Raw genomic sequence first — 17,988 nt, forward strand, 5'->3', positions numbered from 1 at the left:
CCTCTGACATTTGCGCTCTCGGTTCTAAATATTATGACTCAGAGATCAATGACTATCTTGCACCTGCTTCAATGGTGCATTTGGTTTAGATACCAACATGAAAAGCAGTAGAACGTTATTTGCAGAGGGTAAGGAACTGGGGATTAAAACCAAGGACAAAGCTGTGCAGAAGAGAAGAATGGAAAGCAGCAGTACAATTAATATATATATAACATATAGAGGCAGCAAGGGAAGCAAAGCAGGGAAGAGAAAGAGAGAACATTCCATGAAATGCCCAGGAGATAGATAAGAGCAGAACAAAAAGGGAAGAATGAAATTCAAAGCCTGCACAGAAAAGTGTTTGAAGGTCCCACCAGTCATGTATGCTTATTATTGTGTGTCTTTACTTTCAAAGTACAGGGTGGATCCTTTGACACTCCCTCTCTTGTATTTCAGCAGACACAGATAGTTGAGAAGTCTTATATCACTTAGCTGGCACAAGCTTGCGCTTTTCCTTTCCGGCAGCGTGGAAATGACAGCTTGGTCCTTGGAAGAAAAATCAAGCAAAATTAGCAGAGGATGGTTTCGATCCATCAACCTCTGGGTTATGGGCCCAGCACGCTTCCGCTGCGCCACTCTGCTCCTTTTTCAGAGTGTTCTCTTTATGCAGATGAGGAGCATTCAGGGGAGTGACGTGGGCGTTCGGGACGTGAGAGGACGATGGGCAGGAAACTGTGCAAATTTGAAGCATTCATCCTTCCTGCTGCAGTCAGAGGCTCTTTCCAAGGACATCTGCCTCTTGGATTCCTCTCAACTTGCCTTCTGATAAAACATTTTGTGAGCCGCAGTTACCTTCGGCGCCTACAAGGTGGCGCTACATTCAGGTGAGAGCACAAGTATGCCCAAAATATTGGGGACTTTTGCCAGATTTATCGATGGATTTTACATATTTTTTTCAGAGGCTAGACATTACCTAGGAATGCTTTTTAACATAGAGATGCTTTAGTTATAATGTGTGGTCGGGCCTCAGCCCGTTCATTGTCTTCCCACTGTAACATATTTATTACCAGCTCATGTGAGTGGTGACTCTGCTTTATGAAACTTATCATATAGTAGGACAATGAGTATAGCAGAAGGGGCGATCGAGATGCTTGCCTACATATTTGTTTATTTTTTATATAATGGCTGATTAATCTGTTCATGATATTTCCATTTTGTGACATGTTGCATTAAAATATATCCTGATTGCAGAATATATAAGAATTGGTACTGCGTTGGCCGGGAATCGAACCCGGGTCAACTGCTTGGAAGGCAGCTATGCTCACCACTATACCACCAACGCCCTCTGATCTGTGCAATCTCGGTTCTCAACATTACGACCCTGAGTTCAATGTCTATCTTGCACCAGCTTCAATGGTGCATTTGGTTTAGATACCAACATGAGAAGCAGTAGAAAGGTTTTAGCAGATTGTAAGGAACTGGGATTGAAACCAAGGACAAAGCTGTGAAGAAGAGAAGAATGGTAAGCAGCAGTACAAATAATGGATATGAACATATAGAGGCAGCATGGGAAGCAAAGCAGGGGAAAGAAAGAGAGAACATTCCAGGAAATGCCCAGGAGATAGATAAGAGCAGAACAAAAAGGGAAGAATGATATTCAAAGCATGCCCAGAAAAGTGTTTGAAGGTCCCACCAGTCATTTATGCTTATTATTGTGTGTCTTTACTTTCAAGGTACAGGGTGGATCCCTTTGACGATCCCTCTCTTGTATTTCAGCAGACACAGATAGTTTAGAAGTCGTTTCTACCATAGCTGGCACAAGCTTGCGCTTTTCCTTGCTGGCAGCCTTAAAATGACAGCTTGGTCCTTGGAAGAAAAATGAAGCAAAACTAGCAGAGGATGGTTTCGATCCATCGACCTCTGGGTTATGGGCCCAGCACGCTTCCGCTGCGCCACTCTGCTGCTTTGGGAAAGTGTTCTCTTTATGCAGATGAGGAGCATTCAGCAGAGTAGCATGGGATTGGTCGGGCTCTCACCTCATTTGCCTAAGTATATCGCAAGGCATGCTGGGTATAGAAAAACTTCATCTTCCCCTCTCACAATCAGTCATAACTGAAAGTCAGACACTCTCAGGCACTAGCCGTTTCAAACCTTTATCAAGACAGCAGCTCTTGAACCCTCTATATCTCTCTCTGTGATACTAGCGCTAGCATGCTCAGGATTTGGCTTTACCTGGGTGCCAGAGATCTACCCGGTGAGGGCTTGCCCGGTGTGAGGCTTTTGAGCGTTTGGGAGCGTTTGGGAGCGTTGTGGACGTTGGACAGGAAACTATGCAAATTTGAATCATCCAACCTTCCTGCTGCAGTGAGACGCTCTTTCCATGGACATCTGCCTCTTGGATTCCTCTCAACTTGCCTTCTGATAAAACATTTTGTGAGCCGCAGTTACCTTCGACAGCTACAAGGTGGCGCTACATGCAGGTGAGAGCACAAGTATGCACAAAATGTTAAGGACTTTTGACAGATTTATCGGTGGATCTTGTATATTTTTTTCAGAGGCTAGATATTGCCTAGAAATGCTTTCTAACATAGAGATGCTAGAGTTATAATGTCTGCCCACTGTAACATATTTATTACCAGCACATGTGAGTGGTGACTCTGCTTTATGAAACTTATCATATATTAGGTCAATGAATGTAGCAGAAGGGGCGATCGAGATGCTTGCCTACATATTTGTTTATTTTTTATATAATGGCTGATTAATCTGTTCATGATATTTCCATTTTGTGACATGTTGCATTAAAATATATCCTGCTTGCAGAATATATAAGTATTTGCATTGCGTTGGCCGGGAATCGAACCCGGGTCAACTGCTTGGGAAGCAGCTATGCTCACCACTATACCACCAACGCCCTCTGACATTTGCGCTCTCGGTTCTAAATATTATGACTCAGAGATCAATGACTATCTTGCACCTGCTTCAATGGTGCATTTGGTTTAGATACCAACATGAAAAGCAGTAGAACGTTATTTGCAGAGGGTAAGGAACTGGGGATTAAAACCAAGGACAAAGCTGTGCAGAAGAGAAGAATGGAAAGCAGCAGTACAATTAATATATATATAACATATAGAGGCAGCAAGGGAAGCAAAGCAGGGAAGAGAAAGAGAGAACATTCCATGAAATGCCCAGGAGATAGATAAGAGCAGAACAAAAAGGGAAGAATGAAATTCAAAGCCTGCACAGAAAAGTGTTTGAAGGTCCCACCAGTCATGTATGCTTATTATTGTGTGTCTTTACTTTCAAAGTACAGGGTGGATCCTTTGACACTCCCTCTCTTGTATTTCAGCAGACACAGATAGTTGAGAAGTCTTATATCACTTAGCTGGCACAAGCTTGCGCTTTTCCTTTCCGGCAGCGTGGAAATGACAGCTTGGTCCTTGGAAGAAAAATCAAGCAAAATTAGCAGAGGATGGTTTCGATCCATCAACCTCTGGGTTATGGGCCCAGCACGCTTCCGCTGCGCCACTCTGCTCCTTTTTCAGAGTGTTCTCTTTATGCAGATGAGGAGCATTCAGGGGAGTGACGTGGGCGTTCGGGACGTGAGAGGACGATGGGCAGGAAACTGTGCAAATTTGAAGCATTCATCCTTCCTGCTGCAGTCAGAGGCTCTTTCCAAGGACATCTGCCTCTTGGATTCCTCTCAACTTGCCTTCTGATAAAACATTTTGTGAGCCGCAGTTACCTTCGGCGCCTACAAGGTGGCGCTACATTCAGGTGAGAGCACAAGTATGCCCAAAATATTGGGGACTTTTGCCAGATTTATCGATGGATTTTACATATTTTTTTCAGAGGCTAGACATTACCTAGGAATGCTTTTTAACATAGAGATGCTTTAGTTATAATGTGTGGTCGGGCCTCAGCCCGTTCATTGTCTTCCCACTGTAACATATTTATTACCAGCTCATGTGAGTGGTGACTCTGCTTTATGAAACTTATCATATAGTAGGACAATGAGTATAGCAGAAGGGGCGATCGAGATGCTTGCCTACATATTTGTTTATTTTTTATATAATGGCTGATTAATCTGTTCATGATATTTCCATTTTGTGACATGTTGCATTAAAATATATCCTGATTGCAGAATATATAAGAATTGGTACTGCGTTGGCCGGGAATCGAACCCGGGTCAACTGCTTGGAAGGCAGCTATGCTCACCACTATACCACCAACGCCCTCTGATCTGTGCAATCTCGGTTCTCAACATTACGACCCTGAGTTCAATGTCTATCTTGCACCAGCTTCAATGGTGCATTTGGTTTAGATACCAACATGAGAAGCAGTAGAAAGGTTTTAGCAGATTGTAAGGAACTGGGATTGAAACCAAGGACAAAGCTGTGAAGAAGAGAAGAATGGTAAGCAGCAGTACAAATAATGGATATGAACATATAGAGGCAGCATGGGAAGCAAAGCAGGGGAAAGAAAGAGAGAACATTCCAGGAAATGCCCAGGAGATAGATAAGAGCAGAACAAAAAGGGAAGAATGATATTCAAAGCATGCCCAGAAAAGTGTTTGAAGGTCCCACCAGTCATTTATGCTTATTATTGTGTGTCTTTACTTTCAAGGTACAGGGTGGATCCCTTTGACGATCCCTCTCTTGTATTTCAGCAGACACAGATAGTTTAGAAGTCGTTTCTACCATAGCTGGCACAAGCTTGCGCTTTTCCTTGCTGGCAGCCTTAAAATGACAGCTTGGTCCTTGGAAGAAAAATCAAGCAAAACTAGCAGAGGATGGTTTCGATCCATCGACCTCTGGGTTATGGGCCCAGCACGCTTCCGCTGCGCCACTCTGCTGCTTTGGGAAAGTGTTCTCTTTATGCAGATGAGGAGCATTCAGCAGAGTAGCATGGGATTGGTCGGGCTCTCACCTCATTTGCCTAAGTATATCGCAAGGCATGCTGGGTATAGAAAAACTTCATCTTCCCCTCTCACAATCAGTCATAACTGAAAGTCAGACACTCTCAGGCACTAGCCGTTTCAAACCTTTATCAAGACAGCAGCTCTTGAACCCTCTATATCTCTCTCTGTGATACTAGCGCTAGCATGCTCAGGATTTGGCTTTACCTGGGTGCCAGAGATCTACCCGGTGAGGGCTTGCCCGGTGTGAGGCTTTTGAGCGTTTGGGAGCGTTTGGGAGCGTTGTGGACGTTGGACAGGAAACTATGCAAATTTGAATCATCCAACCTTCCTGCTGCAGTGAGACGCTCTTTCCATGGACATCTGCCTCTTGGATTCCTCTCAACTTGCCTTCTGATAAAACATTTTGTGAGCCGCAGTTACCTTCGACAGCTACAAGGTGGCGCTACATGCAGGTGAGAGCACAAGTATGCACAAAATGTTAAGGACTTTTGACAGATTTATCGGTGGATCTTGTATATTTTTTTCAGAGGCTAGATATTGCCTAGAAATGCTTTCTTACATAGAGATGCTAGAGTTATAATGTCTGCCCACTGTAACATATTTATTACCAGCACATGTGAGTGGTGACTCTGCTTTATGAAACTTATCATATATTAGGTCAATGAATGTAGCAGAAGGGGCGATCGAGATGCTTGCCTACATATTTGTTTATTTTTTATATAATGGCTGATTAATCTGTTCATGATATTTCCATTTTGTGACATGTTGCATTAAAATATATCCTGCTTGCAGAATATATAAGTATTTGCATTGCGTTGGCCGGGAATCGAACCCGGGTCAACTGCTTGGGAAGCAGCTATGCTCACCACTATACCACCAACGCCCTCTGACATTTGCGCTCTCGGTTCTAAATATTATGACTCAGAGATCAATGACTATCTTGCACCTGCTTCAATGGTGCATTTGGTTTAGATACCAACATGAAAAGCAGTAGAACGTTATTTGCAGAGGGTAAGGAACTGGGGATTAAAACCAAGGACAAAGCTGTGCAGAAGAGAAGAATGGAAAGCAGCAGTACAATTAATATATATATAACATATAGAGGCAGCAAGGGAAGCAAAGCAGGGAAGAGAAAGAGAGAACATTCCATGAAATGCCCAGGAGATAGATAAGAGCAGAACAAAAAGGGAAGAATGAAATTCAAAGCCTGCACAGAAAAGTGTTTGAAGGTCCCACCAGTCATGTATGCTTATTATTGTGTGTCTTTACTTTCAAAGTACAGGGTGGATCCTTTGACACTCCCTCTCTTGTATTTCAGCAGACACAGATAGTTGAGAAGTCTTATATCACTTAGCTGGCACAAGCTTGCGCTTTTCCTTTCCGGCAGCGTGGAAATGACAGCTTGGTCCTTGGAAGAAAAATCAAGCAAAATTAGCAGAGGATGGTTTCGATCCATCAACCTCTGGGTTATGGGCCCAGCACGCTTCCGCTGCGCCACTCTGCTCCTTTTTCAGAGTGTTCTCTTTATGCAGATGAGGAGCATTCAGGGGAGTGACGTGGGCGTTCGGGACGTGAGAGGACGATGGGCAGGAAACTGTGCAAATTTGAAGCATTCATCCTTCCTGCTGCAGTCAGAGGCTCTTTCCAAGGACATCTGCCTCTTGGATTCCTCTCAACTTGCCTTCTGATAAAACATTTTGTGAGCCGCAGTTACCTTCGGCGCCTACAAGGTGGCGCTACATTCAGGTGAGAGCACAAGTATGCCCAAAATATTGGGGACTTTTGCCAGATTTATCGATGGATTTTACATATTTTTTTCAGAGGCTAGACATTACCTAGGAATGCTTTTTAACATAGAGATGCTTTAGTTATAATGTGTGGTCGGGCCTCAGCCCGTTCATTGTCTTCCCACTGTAACATATTTATTACCAGCTCATGTGAGTGGTGACTCTGCTTTATGAAACTTATCATATAGTAGGACAATGAGTATAGCAGAAGGGGCGATCGAGATGCTTGCCTACATATTTGTTTATTTTTTATATAATGGCTGATTAATCTGTTCATGATATTTCCATTTTGTGACATGTTGCATTAAAATATATCCTGATTGCAGAATATATAAGAATTGGTACTGCGTTGGCCGGGAATCGAACCCGGGTCAACTGCTTGGAAGGCAGCTATGCTCACCACTATACCACCAATGCCCTCTGATCTGTGCAATCTCGGTTCTCAACATTACGACCCTGAGTTCAATGTCTATCTTGCACCAGCTTCAATGGTGCATTTGGTTTAGATACCAACATGAGAAGCAGTAGAAAGGTTTTAGCAGATTGTAAGGAACTGGGATTGAAACCAAGGACAAAGCTGTGAAGAAGAGAAGAATGGTAAGCAGCAGTACAAATAATGGATATGAACATATAGAGGCAGCATGGGAAGCAAAGCAGGGGAAAGAAAGAGAGAACATTCCAGGAAATGCCCAGGAGATAGATAAGAGCAGAACAAAAAGGGAAGAATGATATTCAAAGCATGCCCAGAAAAGTGTTTGAAGGTCCCACCAGTCATTTATGCTTATTATTGTGTGTCTTTACTTTCAAGGTACAGGGTGGATCCCTTTGACGATCCCTCTCTTGTATTTCAGCAGACACAGATAGTTCAGAAGTCGTTTCTACCATAGCTGGCACAAGCTTGCGCTTTTCCTTGCTGGCAGCCTTAAAATGACAGCTTGGTCCTTGGAAGAAAAATCAAGCAAAACTAGCAGAGGATGGTTTCGATCCATCGACCTCTGGGTTATGGGCCCAGCACGCTTCCGCTGCGCCACTCTGCTGCTTTGGGAAAGTGTTCTCTTTATGCAGATGAGGAGCATTCAGCAGAGTAGCATGGGATTGGTCGGGCTCTCACCTCATTTGCCTAAGTATATCGCAAGGCATGCTGGGTATAGAAAAACTTCATCTTCCCCTCTCACAATCAGTCATAACTGAAAGTCAGACACTCTCAGGCACTAGCCGTTTCAAACCTTTATCAAGACAGCAGCTCTTGAACCCTCTATATCTCTCTCTGTGATACTAGCGCTAGCATGCTCAGGATTTGGCTTTACCTGGGTGCCAGAGATCTACCCGGTGAGGGCTTGCCCGGTGTGAGGCTTTTGAGCGTTTGGGAGCGTTTGGGAGCGTTGTGGACGTTGGACAGGAAACTATGCAAATTTGAATCATCCAACCTTCCTGCTGCAGTGAGACGCTCTTTCCATGGACATCTGCCTCTTGGATTCCTCTCAACTTGCCTTCTGATAAAACATTTTGTGAGCCGCAGTTACCTTCGACAGCTACAAGGTGGCGCTACATGCAGGTGAGAGCACAAGTATGCACAAAATGTTAAGGACTTTTGACAGATTTATCGGTGGATCTTGTATATTTTTTTCAGAGGCTAGATATTGCCTAGAAATGCTTTCTTACATAGAGATGCTAGAGTTATAATGTCTGCCCACTGTAACATATTTATTACCAGCACATGTGAGTGGTGACTCTGCTTTATGAAACTTATCATATATTAGGTCAATGAATGTAGCAGAAGGGGCGATCGAGATGCTTGCCTACATATTTGTTTATTTTTTATATAATGGCTGATTAATCTGTTCATGATATTTCCATTTTGTGACATGTTGCATTAAAATATATCCTGCTTGCAGAATATATAAGTATTTGCATTGCGTTGGCCGGGAATCGAACCCGGGTCAACTGCTTGGGAAGCAGCTATGCTCACCACTATACCACCAACGCCCTCTGACATTTGCGCTCTCGGTTCTAAATATTATGACTCAGAGATCAATGACTATCTTGCACCTGCTTCAATGGTGCATTTGGTTTAGATACCAACATGAAAAGCAGTAGAACGTTATTTGCAGAGGGTAAGGAACTGGGGATTAAAACCAAGGACAAAGCTGTGCAGAAGAGAAGAATGGAAAGCAGCAGTACAATTAATATATATATAACATATAGAGGCAGCAAGGGAAGCAAAGCAGGGAAGAGAAAGAGAGAACATTCCATGAAATGCCCAGGAGATAGATAAGAGCAGAACAAAAAGGGAAGAATGAAATTCAAAGCCTGCACAGAAAAGTGTTTGAAGGTCCCACCAGTCATGTATGCTTATTATTGTGTGTCTTTACTTTCAAAGTACAGGGTGGATCCTTTGACACTCCCTCTCTTGTATTTCAGCAGACACAGATAGTTGAGAAGTCTTATATCACTTAGCTGGCACAAGCTTGCGCTTTTCCTTTCCGGCAGCGTGGAAATGACAGCTTGGTCCTTGGAAGAAAAATCAAGCAAAATTAGCAGAGGATGGTTTCGATCCATCAACCTCTGGGTTATGGGCCCAGCACGCTTCCGCTGCGCCACTCTGCTCCTTTTTCAGAGTGTTCTCTTTATGCAGATGAGGAGCATTCAGGGGAGTGACGTGGGCGTTCGGGACGTGAGAGGACGATGGGCAGGAAACTGTGCAAATTTGAAGCATTCATCCTTCCTGCTGCAGTCAGAGGCTCTTTCCAAGGACATCTGCCTCTTGGATTCCTCTCAACTTGCCTTCTGATAAAACATTTTGTGAGCCGCAGTTACCTTCGGCGCCTACAAGGTGGCGCTACATTCAGGTGAGAGCACAAGTATGCCCAAAATATTGGGGACTTTTGCCAGATTTATCGATGGATTTTACATATTTTTTTCAGAGGCTAGACATTACCTAGGAATGCTTTTTAACATAGAGATGCTTTAGTTATAATGTGTGGTCGGGCCTCAGCCCGTTCATTGTCTTCCCACTGTAACATATTTATTACCAGCTCATGTGAGTGGTGACTCTGCTTTATGAAACTTATCATATAGTAGGACAATGAGTATAGCAGAAGGGGCGATCGAGATGCTTGCCTACATATTTGTTTATTTTTTATATAATGGCTGATTAATCTGTTCATGATATTTCCATTTTGTGACATGTTGCATTAAAATATATCCTGATTGCAGAATATATAAGAATTGGTACTGCGTTGGCCGGGAATCGAACCCGGGTCAACTGCTTGGAAGGCAGCTATGCTCACCACTATACCACCAACGCCCTCTGATCTGTGCAATCTCGGTTCTCAACATTACGACCCTGAGTTCAATGTCTATCTTGCACCAGCTTCAATGGTGCATTTGGTTTAGATACCAACATGAGAAGCAGTAGAAAGGTTTTAGCAGATTGTAAGGAACTGGGATTGAAACCAAGGACAAAGCTGTGAAGAAGAGAAGAATGGTAAGCAGCAGTACAAATAATGGATATGAACATATAGAGGCAGCATGGGAAGCAAAGCAGGGGAAAGAAAGAGAGAACATTCCAGGAAATGCCCAGGAGATAGATAAGAGCAGAACAAAAAGGGAAGAATGATATTCAAAGCATGCCCAGAAAAGTGTTTGAAGGTCCCACCAGTCATTTATGCTTATTATTGTGTGTCTTTACTTTCAAGGTACAGGGTGGATCCCTTTGACGATCCCTCTCTTGTATTTCAGCAGACACAGATAGTTCAGAAGTCGTTTCTACCATAGCTGGCACAAGCTTGCGCTTTTCCTTGCTGGCAGCCTTAAAATGACAGCTTGGTCCTTGGAAGAAAAATCAAGCAAAACTAGCAGAGGATGGTTTCGATCCATCGACCTCTGGGTTATGGGCCCAGCACGCTTCCGCTGCGCCACTCTGCTGCTTTGGGAAAGTGTTCTCTTTATGCAGATGAGGAGCATTCAGCAGAGTAGCATGGGATTGGTCGGGCTCTCACCTCATTTGCCTAAGTATATCGCAAGGCATGCTGGGTATAGAAAAACTTCATCTTCCCCTCTCACAATCAGTCATAACTGAAAGTCAGACACTCTCAGGCACTAGCCGTTTCAAACCTTTATCAAGACAGCAGCTCTTGAACCCTCTATATCTCTCTCTGTGATACTAGCGCTAGCATGCTCAGGATTTGGCTTTACCTGGGTGCCAGAGATCTACCCGGTGAGGGCTTGCCCGGTGTGAGGCTTTTGAGCGTTTGGGAGCGTTTGGGAGCGTTGTGGACGTTGGACAGGAAACTATGCAAATTTGAATCATCCAACCTTCCTGCTGCAGTGAGACGCTCTTTCCATGGACATCTGCCTCTTGGATTCCTCTCAACTTGCCTTCTGATAAAACATTTTGTGAGCCGCAGTTACCTTCGACAGCTACAAGGTGGCGCTACATGCAGGTGAGAGCACAAGTATGCACAAAATGTTAAGGACTTTTGACAGATTTATCGGTGGATCTTGTATATTTTTTTCAGAGGCTAGATATTGCCTAGAAATGCTTTCTTACATAGAGATGCTAGAGTTATAATGTCTGCCCACTGTAACATATTTATTACCAGCACATGTGAGTGGTGACTCTGCTTTATGAAACTTATCATATATTAGGTCAATGAATGTAGCAGAAGGGGCGATCGAGATGCTTGCCTACATATTTGTTTATTTTTTATATAATGGCTGATTAATCTGTTCATGATATTTCCATTTTGTGACATGTTGCATTAAAATATATCCTGCTTGCAGAATATATAAGTATTTGCATTGCGTTGGCCGGGAATCGAACCCGGGTCAACTGCTTGGGAAGCAGCTATGCTCACCACTATACCACCAACGCCCTCTGACATTTGCGCTCTCGGTTCTAAATATTATGACTCAGAGATCAATGACTATCTTGCACCTGCTTCAATGGTGCATTTGGTTTAGATACCAACATGAAAAGCAGTAGAACGTTATTTGCAGAGGGTAAGGAACTGGGGATTAAAACCAAGGACAAAGCTGTGCAGAAGAGAAGAATGGAAAGCAGCAGTACAATTAATATATATATAACATATAGAGGCAGCAAGGGAAGCAAAGCAGGGAAGAGAAAGAGAGAACATTCCATGAAATGCCCAGGAGATAGATAAGAGCAGAACAAAAAGGGAAGAATGAAATTCAAAGCCTGCACAGAAAAGTGTTTGAAGGTCCCACCAGTCATGTATGCTTATTATTGTGTGTCTTTACTTTCAAAGTACAGGGTGGATCCTTTGACACTCCCTCTCTTGTATTTCAGCAGACACAGATAGTTGAGAAGTCTTATATCACTTAGCTGGCACAAGCTTGCGCTTTTCCTTTCCGGCAGCGTGGAAATGACAGCTTGGTCCTTGGAAGAAAAATCAAGCAAAATTAGCAGAGGATGGTTTCGATCCATCAACCTCTGGGTTATGGGCCCAGCACGCTTCCGCTGCGCCACTCTGCTCCTTTTTCAGAGTGTTCTCTTTATGCAGATGAGGAGCATTCAGGGGAGTGACGTGGGCGTTCGGGACGTGAGAGGACGATGGGCAGGAAACTGTGCAAATTTGAAGCATTCATCCTTCCTGCTGCAGTCAGAGGCTCTTTCCAAGGACATCTGCCTCTTGGATTCCTCTCAACTTGCCTTCTGATAAAACATTTTGTGAGCCGCAGTTACCTTCGGCGCCTACAAGGTGGCGCTACATTCAGGTGAGAGCACAAGTATGCCCAAAATATTGGGGACTTTTGCCAGATTTATCGATGGATTTTACATATTTTTTTCAGAGGCTAGACATTACCTAGGAATGCTTTTTAACATAGAGATGCTTTAGTTATAATGTGTGGTCGGGCCTCAGCCCGTTCATTGTCTTCCCACTGTAACATATTTATTACCAGCTCATGTGAGTGGTGACTCTGCTTTATGAAACTTATCATATAGTAGGACAATGAGTATAGCAGAAGGGGCGATCGAGATGCTTGCCTACATATTTGTTTATTTTTTATATAATGGCTGATTAATCTGTTCATGATATTTCCATTTTGTGACATGTTGCATTAAAATATATCCTGATTGCAGAATATATAAGAATTGGTACTGCGTTGGCCGGGAATCGAACCCGGGTCAACTGCTTGGAAGGCAGCTATGCTCACCACTATACCACCAACGCCCTCTGATCTGTGCAATCTCGGTTCTCAACATTACGACCCTGAGTTCAATGTCTATCTTGCACCAGCTTCAATGGTGCATTTGGTTTAGATACCAACATGAGAAGCAGTAGAAAGGTTTTAGCAGATTGTAAGGAACTGGGATTGAAACCAAGGACAAAGCTGTGAAGAAGAGAAGAATGGTAAGCAGCAGTACAAATAATGGATATGAACATATAGAGGCAGCATGGGAAGCAAAGCAGGGGAAAGAAAGAGAGAACATTCCAGGAAATGCCCAGGAGATAGATAAGAGCAGAACAAAAAGGGAAGAATGATATTCAAAGCATGCCCAGAAAAGTGTTTGAAGGTCCCACCAGTCATTTATGCTTATTATTGTGTGTCTTTACTTTCAAGGTACAGGGTGGATCCCTTTGACGATCCCTCTCTTGTATTTCAGCAGACACAGATAGTTTAGAAGTCGTTTCTACCATAGCTGGCACAAGCTTGCGCTTTTCCTTGCTGGCAGCCTTAAAATGACAGCTTGGTCCTTGGAAGAAAAATCAAGCAAAACTAGCAGAGGATGGTTTCGATCCATCGACCTCTGGGTTATGGGCCCAGCACGCTTCCGCTGCGCCACTCTGCTGCTTTGGGAAAGTGTTCTCTTTATGCAGATGAGGAGCATTCAGCAGAGTAGCATGGGATTGGTCGGGCTCTCACCTCATTTGCCTAAGTATATCGCAAGGCATGCTGGGTATAGAAAAACTTCATCTTCCCCTCTCACAATCAGTCATAACTGAAAGTCAGACACTCTCAGGCACTAGCCGTTTCAAACCTTTATCAAGACAGCAGCTCTTGAACCCTCTATATCTCTCTCTGTGATACTAGCGCTAGCATGCTCAGGATTTGGCTTTACCTGGGTGCCAGAGATCTACCCGGTGAGGGCTTGCCCGGTGTGAGGCTTTTGAGCGTTTGGGAGCGTTTGGGAGCGTTGTGGACGTTGGACAGGAAACTATGCAAATTTGAATCATCCAACCTTCCTGCTGCAGTGAGACGCTCTTTCCATGGACATCTGCCTCTTGGATTCCTCTCAACTTGCCTTCTGATAAAACATTTTGTGAGCCGCAGTTACCTTCGACAGCTACAAGGTGGCGCTACATGCAGGTGAGAGCACAAGTATGCACAAAATGTTAAGGACTTTTGACAGATTTATCGGTGGATCTTGTATATTTTTTTCAGAGGCTAGATATTGCCTAGAAATGCTTTCTAACATAGAGATGCTAGAGTTATAATGTCTGCCCACTGTAACATATTTATTACCAGCACATGTGAGTGGTGACTCTGCTTTATGAAACTTATCATATATTAGGTCAATGAATGTAGCAGAAGGGGCGATCGAGATGCTTGCCTACATATTTGTTTATTTTTTATATAATGGCTGATTAATCTGTTCATGATATTTCCATTTTGTGACATGTTGCATTAAAATATATCCTGCTTGCAGAATATATAAGTATTTGCATTGCGTTGGCCGGGAATCGAACCCGGGTCAACTGCTTGGGAAGCAGTTATGCTCACCACTATACCACCAACGCCCTCTGACATTTGCGCTCTCGGTTCTAAATATTATGACTCAGAGATCAATGACTATCTTGCACCTGCTTCAATGGTGCATTTGGTTTAGATACCAACATGAAAAGCAGTAGAACGTTATTTGCAGAGGGTAAGGAACTGGGGATTAAAACCAAGGACAAAGCTGTGCAGAAGAGAAGAATGGAAAGCAGCAGTACAATTAATATATATATAACATATAGAGGCAGCAAGGGAAGCAAAGCAGGGAAGAGAAAGAGAGAACATTCCATGAAATGCCCAGGAGATAGATAAGAGCAGAACAAAAAGGGAAGAATGAAATTCAAAGCCTGCACAGAAAAGTGTTTGAAGGTCCCACCAGTCATGTATGCTTATTATTGTGTGTCTTTACTTTCAAAGTACAGGGTGGATCCTTTGACACTCCCTCTCTTGTATTTCAGCAGACACAGATAGTTGAGAAGTCTTATATCACTTAGCTGGCACAAGCTTGCGCTTTTCCTTTCCGGCAGCGTGGAAATGACAGCTTGGTCCTTGGAAGAAAAATCAAGCAAAATTAGCAGAGGATGGTTTCGATCCATCAACCTCTGGGTTATGGGCCCAGCACGCTTCCGCTGCGCCACTCTGCTCCTTTTTCAGAGTGTTCTCTTTATGCAGATGAGGAGCATTCAGGGGAGTGACGTGGGCGTTCGGGACGTGAGAGGACGATGGGCAGGAAACTGTGCAAATTTGAAGCATTCATCCTTCCTGCTGCAGTCAGAGGCTCTTTCCAAGGACATCTGCCTCTTGGATTCCTCTCAACTTGCCTTCTGATAAAACATTTTGTGAGCCGCAGTTACCTTCGGCGCCTACAAGGTGGCGCTACATTCAGGTGAGAGCACAAGTATGCCCAAAATATTGGGGACTTTTGCCAGATTTATCGATGGATTTTACATATTTTTTTCAGAGGCTAGACATTACCTAGGAATGCTTTTTAACATAGAGATGCTTTAGTTATAATGTGTGGTCGGGCCTCAGCCCGTTCATTGTCTTCCCACTGTAACATATTTATTACCAGCTCATGTGAGTGGTGACTCTGCTTTATGAAACTTATCATATAGTAGGACAATGAGTATAGCAGAAGGGGCGATCGAGATGCTTGCCTACATATTTGTTTATTTTTTATATAATGGCTGATTAATCTGTTCATGATATTTCCATTTTGTGACATGTTGCATTAAAATATATCCTGATTGCAGAATATATAAGAATTGGTACTGCGTTGGCTGGGAATCGAACCCGGGTCAACTGCTTGGAAGGCAGCTATGCTCACCACTATACCACCAACGCCCTCTGATCTGTGCAATCTCGGTTCTCAACATTACGACCCTGAGTTCAATGTCTATCTTGCACCAGCTTCAATGGTGCATTTGGTTTAGATACCAACATGAGAAGCAGTAGAAAGGTTTTAGCAGATTGTAAGGAACTGGGATTGAAACCAAGGACAAAGCTGTGAAGAAGAGAAGAATGGTAAGCAGCAGTACAAATAATGGATATGAACATATAGAGGCAGCATGGGAAGCAAAGCAGGGGAAAGAAAGAGAGAACATTCCAGGAAATGCCCAGGAGATAGATAAGAGCAGAACAAAAAGGGAAGAATGATATTCAAAGCATGCCCAGAAAAGTGTTTGAAGGTCCCACCAGTCATTTATGCTTATTATTGTGTGTCTTTACTTTCAAGGTACAGGGTGGATCCCTTTGACGATCCCTCTCTTGTATTTCAGCAGACACAGATAGTTTAGAAGTCGTTTCTACCATAGCTGGCACAAGCTTGCGCTTTTCCTTGCTGGCAGCCTTAAAATGACAGCTTGGTCCTTGGAAGAAAAATCAAGCAAAACTAGCAGAGGATGGTTTCGATCCATCGACCTCTGGGTTATGGGCCCAGCACGCTTCCGCTGCGCCACTCTGCTGCTTTGGGAAAGTGTTCTCTTTATGCAGATGAGGAGCATTCAGCAGAGTAGCATGGGATTGGTCGGGCTCTCACCTCATTTGCCTAAGTATATCGCAAGGCATGCTGGGTATAGAAAAACTTCATCTTCCCCTCTCACAATCAGTCATAACTGAAAGTCAGACACTCTCAGGCACTAGCCGTTTCAAACCTTTATCAAGACAGCAGCTCTTGAACCCTCTATATCTCTCTCTGTGATACTAGCGCTAGCATGCTCAGGATTTGGCTTTACCTGGGTGCCAGAGATCTACCCGGTGAGGGCTTGCCCGGTGTGAGGCTTTTGAGCGTTTGGGAGCGTTTGGGAGCGTTGTGGACGTTGGACAGGAAACTATGCAAATTTGAATCATCCAACCTTCCTGCTGCAGTGAGACGCTCTTTCCATGGACATCTGCCTCTTGGATTCCTCTCAACTTGCCTTCTGATAAAACATTTTGTGAGCCGCAGTTACCTTCGACAGCTACAAGGTGGCGCTACATGCAGGTGAGAGCACAAGTATGCACAAAATGTTAAGGACTTTTGACAGATTTATCGGTGGATCTTGTATATTTTTTTCAGAGGCTAGATATTGCCTAGAAATGCTTTCTTACATAGAGATGCTAGAGTTATAATGTCTGCCCACTGTAACATATTTATTACCAGCACATGTGAGTGGTGACTCTGCTTTATGAAACTTATCATATATTAGGTCAATGAATGTAGCAGAAGGGGCGATCGAGATGCTTGCCTACATATTTGTTTATTTTTTATATAATGGCTGATTAATCTGTTCATGATATTTCCATTTTGTGACATGTTGCATTAAAATATATCCTGCTTGCAGAATATATAAGTATTTGCATTGCGTTGGCCGGGAATCGAACCCGGGTCAACTGCTTGGGAAGCAGCTATGCTCACCACTATACCACCAACGCCCTCTGACATTTGCGCTCTCGGTTCTAAATATTATGACTCAGAGATCAATGACTATCTTGCACCTGCTTCAATGGTGCATTTGGTTTAGATACCAACATGAAAAGCAGTAGAACGTTATTTGCAGAGGGTAAGGAACTGGGGATTAAAACCAAGGACAAAGCTGTGCAGAAGAGAAGAATGGAAAGCAGCAGTACAATTAATATATATATAACATATAGAGGCAGCAAGGGAAGCAAAGCAGGGAAGAGAAAGAGAGAACATTCCATGAAATGCCCAGGAGATAGATAAGAGCAGAACAAAAAGGGAAGAATGAAATTCAAAGCCTGCACAGAAAAGTGTTTGAAGGTCCCACCAGTCATGTATGCTTATTATTGTGTGTCTTTACTTTCAAAGTACAGGGTGGATCCTTTGACACTCCCTCTCTTGTATTTCAGCAGACACAGATAGTTGAGAAGTCTTATATCACTTAGCTGGCACAAGCTTGCGCTTTTCCTTTCCGGCAGCGTGGAAATGACAGCTTGGTCCTTGGAAGAAAAATCAAGCAAAATTAGCAGAGGATGGTTTCGATCCATCAACCTCTGGGTTATGGGCCCAGCACGCTTCCGCTGCGCCACTCTGCTCCTTTTTCAGAGTGTTCTCTTTATGCA

At 43.5% G+C, this 17,988-nt stretch overlaps 18 non-coding genes across 18 annotated transcripts; all 18 read right to left on the minus strand.

Annotated features, from left to right (window-relative positions):
* Positions 1 to 1,249: 1,249 nt before the first annotated feature.
* TRNAG-UCC (transfer RNA glycine (anticodon UCC)) lies at positions 1,250 to 1,321 on the minus strand. Its single transcript has one exon. It is a non-coding gene; the product is annotated as a tRNA-Gly (tRNA).
* A 548-nt stretch (positions 1,322 to 1,869) lies between these two features.
* On the minus strand, positions 1,870 to 1,941 carry TRNAM-CAU (transfer RNA methionine (anticodon CAU)). The gene has a single exon. It is a non-coding gene; the product is annotated as a tRNA-Met (tRNA).
* Positions 1,942 to 2,818: 877 nt separating this feature from the next.
* TRNAG-CCC (transfer RNA glycine (anticodon CCC)) lies at positions 2,819 to 2,890 on the minus strand. Its single transcript has one exon. It is a non-coding gene; the product is annotated as a tRNA-Gly (tRNA).
* Positions 2,891 to 4,139: 1,249 nt separating this feature from the next.
* Positions 4,140 to 4,211, minus strand: TRNAG-UCC (transfer RNA glycine (anticodon UCC)). Its single transcript has one exon. It is a non-coding gene; the product is annotated as a tRNA-Gly (tRNA).
* A 548-nt stretch (positions 4,212 to 4,759) lies between these two features.
* TRNAM-CAU (transfer RNA methionine (anticodon CAU)) lies at positions 4,760 to 4,831 on the minus strand. The gene has a single exon. It is a non-coding gene; the product is annotated as a tRNA-Met (tRNA).
* Positions 4,832 to 5,708: 877 nt separating this feature from the next.
* TRNAG-CCC (transfer RNA glycine (anticodon CCC)) lies at positions 5,709 to 5,780 on the minus strand. Its single transcript has one exon. It is a non-coding gene; the product is annotated as a tRNA-Gly (tRNA).
* A 1,249-nt stretch (positions 5,781 to 7,029) lies between these two features.
* Positions 7,030 to 7,101, minus strand: TRNAG-UCC (transfer RNA glycine (anticodon UCC)). The gene has a single exon. It is a non-coding gene; the product is annotated as a tRNA-Gly (tRNA).
* Positions 7,102 to 7,649: 548 nt separating this feature from the next.
* Positions 7,650 to 7,721, minus strand: TRNAM-CAU (transfer RNA methionine (anticodon CAU)). The gene has a single exon. It is a non-coding gene; the product is annotated as a tRNA-Met (tRNA).
* An 877-nt stretch (positions 7,722 to 8,598) lies between these two features.
* TRNAG-CCC (transfer RNA glycine (anticodon CCC)) lies at positions 8,599 to 8,670 on the minus strand. The gene has a single exon. It is a non-coding gene; the product is annotated as a tRNA-Gly (tRNA).
* A 1,249-nt stretch (positions 8,671 to 9,919) lies between these two features.
* TRNAG-UCC (transfer RNA glycine (anticodon UCC)) lies at positions 9,920 to 9,991 on the minus strand. Its single transcript has one exon. It is a non-coding gene; the product is annotated as a tRNA-Gly (tRNA).
* A 548-nt stretch (positions 9,992 to 10,539) lies between these two features.
* TRNAM-CAU (transfer RNA methionine (anticodon CAU)) lies at positions 10,540 to 10,611 on the minus strand. The gene has a single exon. It is a non-coding gene; the product is annotated as a tRNA-Met (tRNA).
* Positions 10,612 to 11,488: 877 nt separating this feature from the next.
* Positions 11,489 to 11,560, minus strand: TRNAG-CCC (transfer RNA glycine (anticodon CCC)). The gene has a single exon. It is a non-coding gene; the product is annotated as a tRNA-Gly (tRNA).
* A 1,249-nt stretch (positions 11,561 to 12,809) lies between these two features.
* TRNAG-UCC (transfer RNA glycine (anticodon UCC)) lies at positions 12,810 to 12,881 on the minus strand. Its single transcript has one exon. It is a non-coding gene; the product is annotated as a tRNA-Gly (tRNA).
* A 548-nt stretch (positions 12,882 to 13,429) lies between these two features.
* TRNAM-CAU (transfer RNA methionine (anticodon CAU)) lies at positions 13,430 to 13,501 on the minus strand. Its single transcript has one exon. It is a non-coding gene; the product is annotated as a tRNA-Met (tRNA).
* Positions 13,502 to 14,378: 877 nt separating this feature from the next.
* On the minus strand, positions 14,379 to 14,450 carry TRNAG-CCC (transfer RNA glycine (anticodon CCC)). The gene has a single exon. It is a non-coding gene; the product is annotated as a tRNA-Gly (tRNA).
* A 1,249-nt stretch (positions 14,451 to 15,699) lies between these two features.
* On the minus strand, positions 15,700 to 15,771 carry TRNAG-UCC (transfer RNA glycine (anticodon UCC)). The gene has a single exon. It is a non-coding gene; the product is annotated as a tRNA-Gly (tRNA).
* A 548-nt stretch (positions 15,772 to 16,319) lies between these two features.
* On the minus strand, positions 16,320 to 16,391 carry TRNAM-CAU (transfer RNA methionine (anticodon CAU)). Its single transcript has one exon. It is a non-coding gene; the product is annotated as a tRNA-Met (tRNA).
* An 877-nt stretch (positions 16,392 to 17,268) lies between these two features.
* Positions 17,269 to 17,340, minus strand: TRNAG-CCC (transfer RNA glycine (anticodon CCC)). Its single transcript has one exon. It is a non-coding gene; the product is annotated as a tRNA-Gly (tRNA).
* Between the last annotated feature and the right edge of the window lie 648 nt (positions 17,341 to 17,988).

The sequence above is a fragment of the Lissotriton helveticus genome, chromosome 11 (assembly GCF_964261635.1).
Source record: "Lissotriton helveticus chromosome 11, aLisHel1.1, whole genome shotgun sequence".
Taxonomy (NCBI): domain Eukaryota; kingdom Metazoa; phylum Chordata; class Amphibia; order Caudata; family Salamandridae; genus Lissotriton; species Lissotriton helveticus.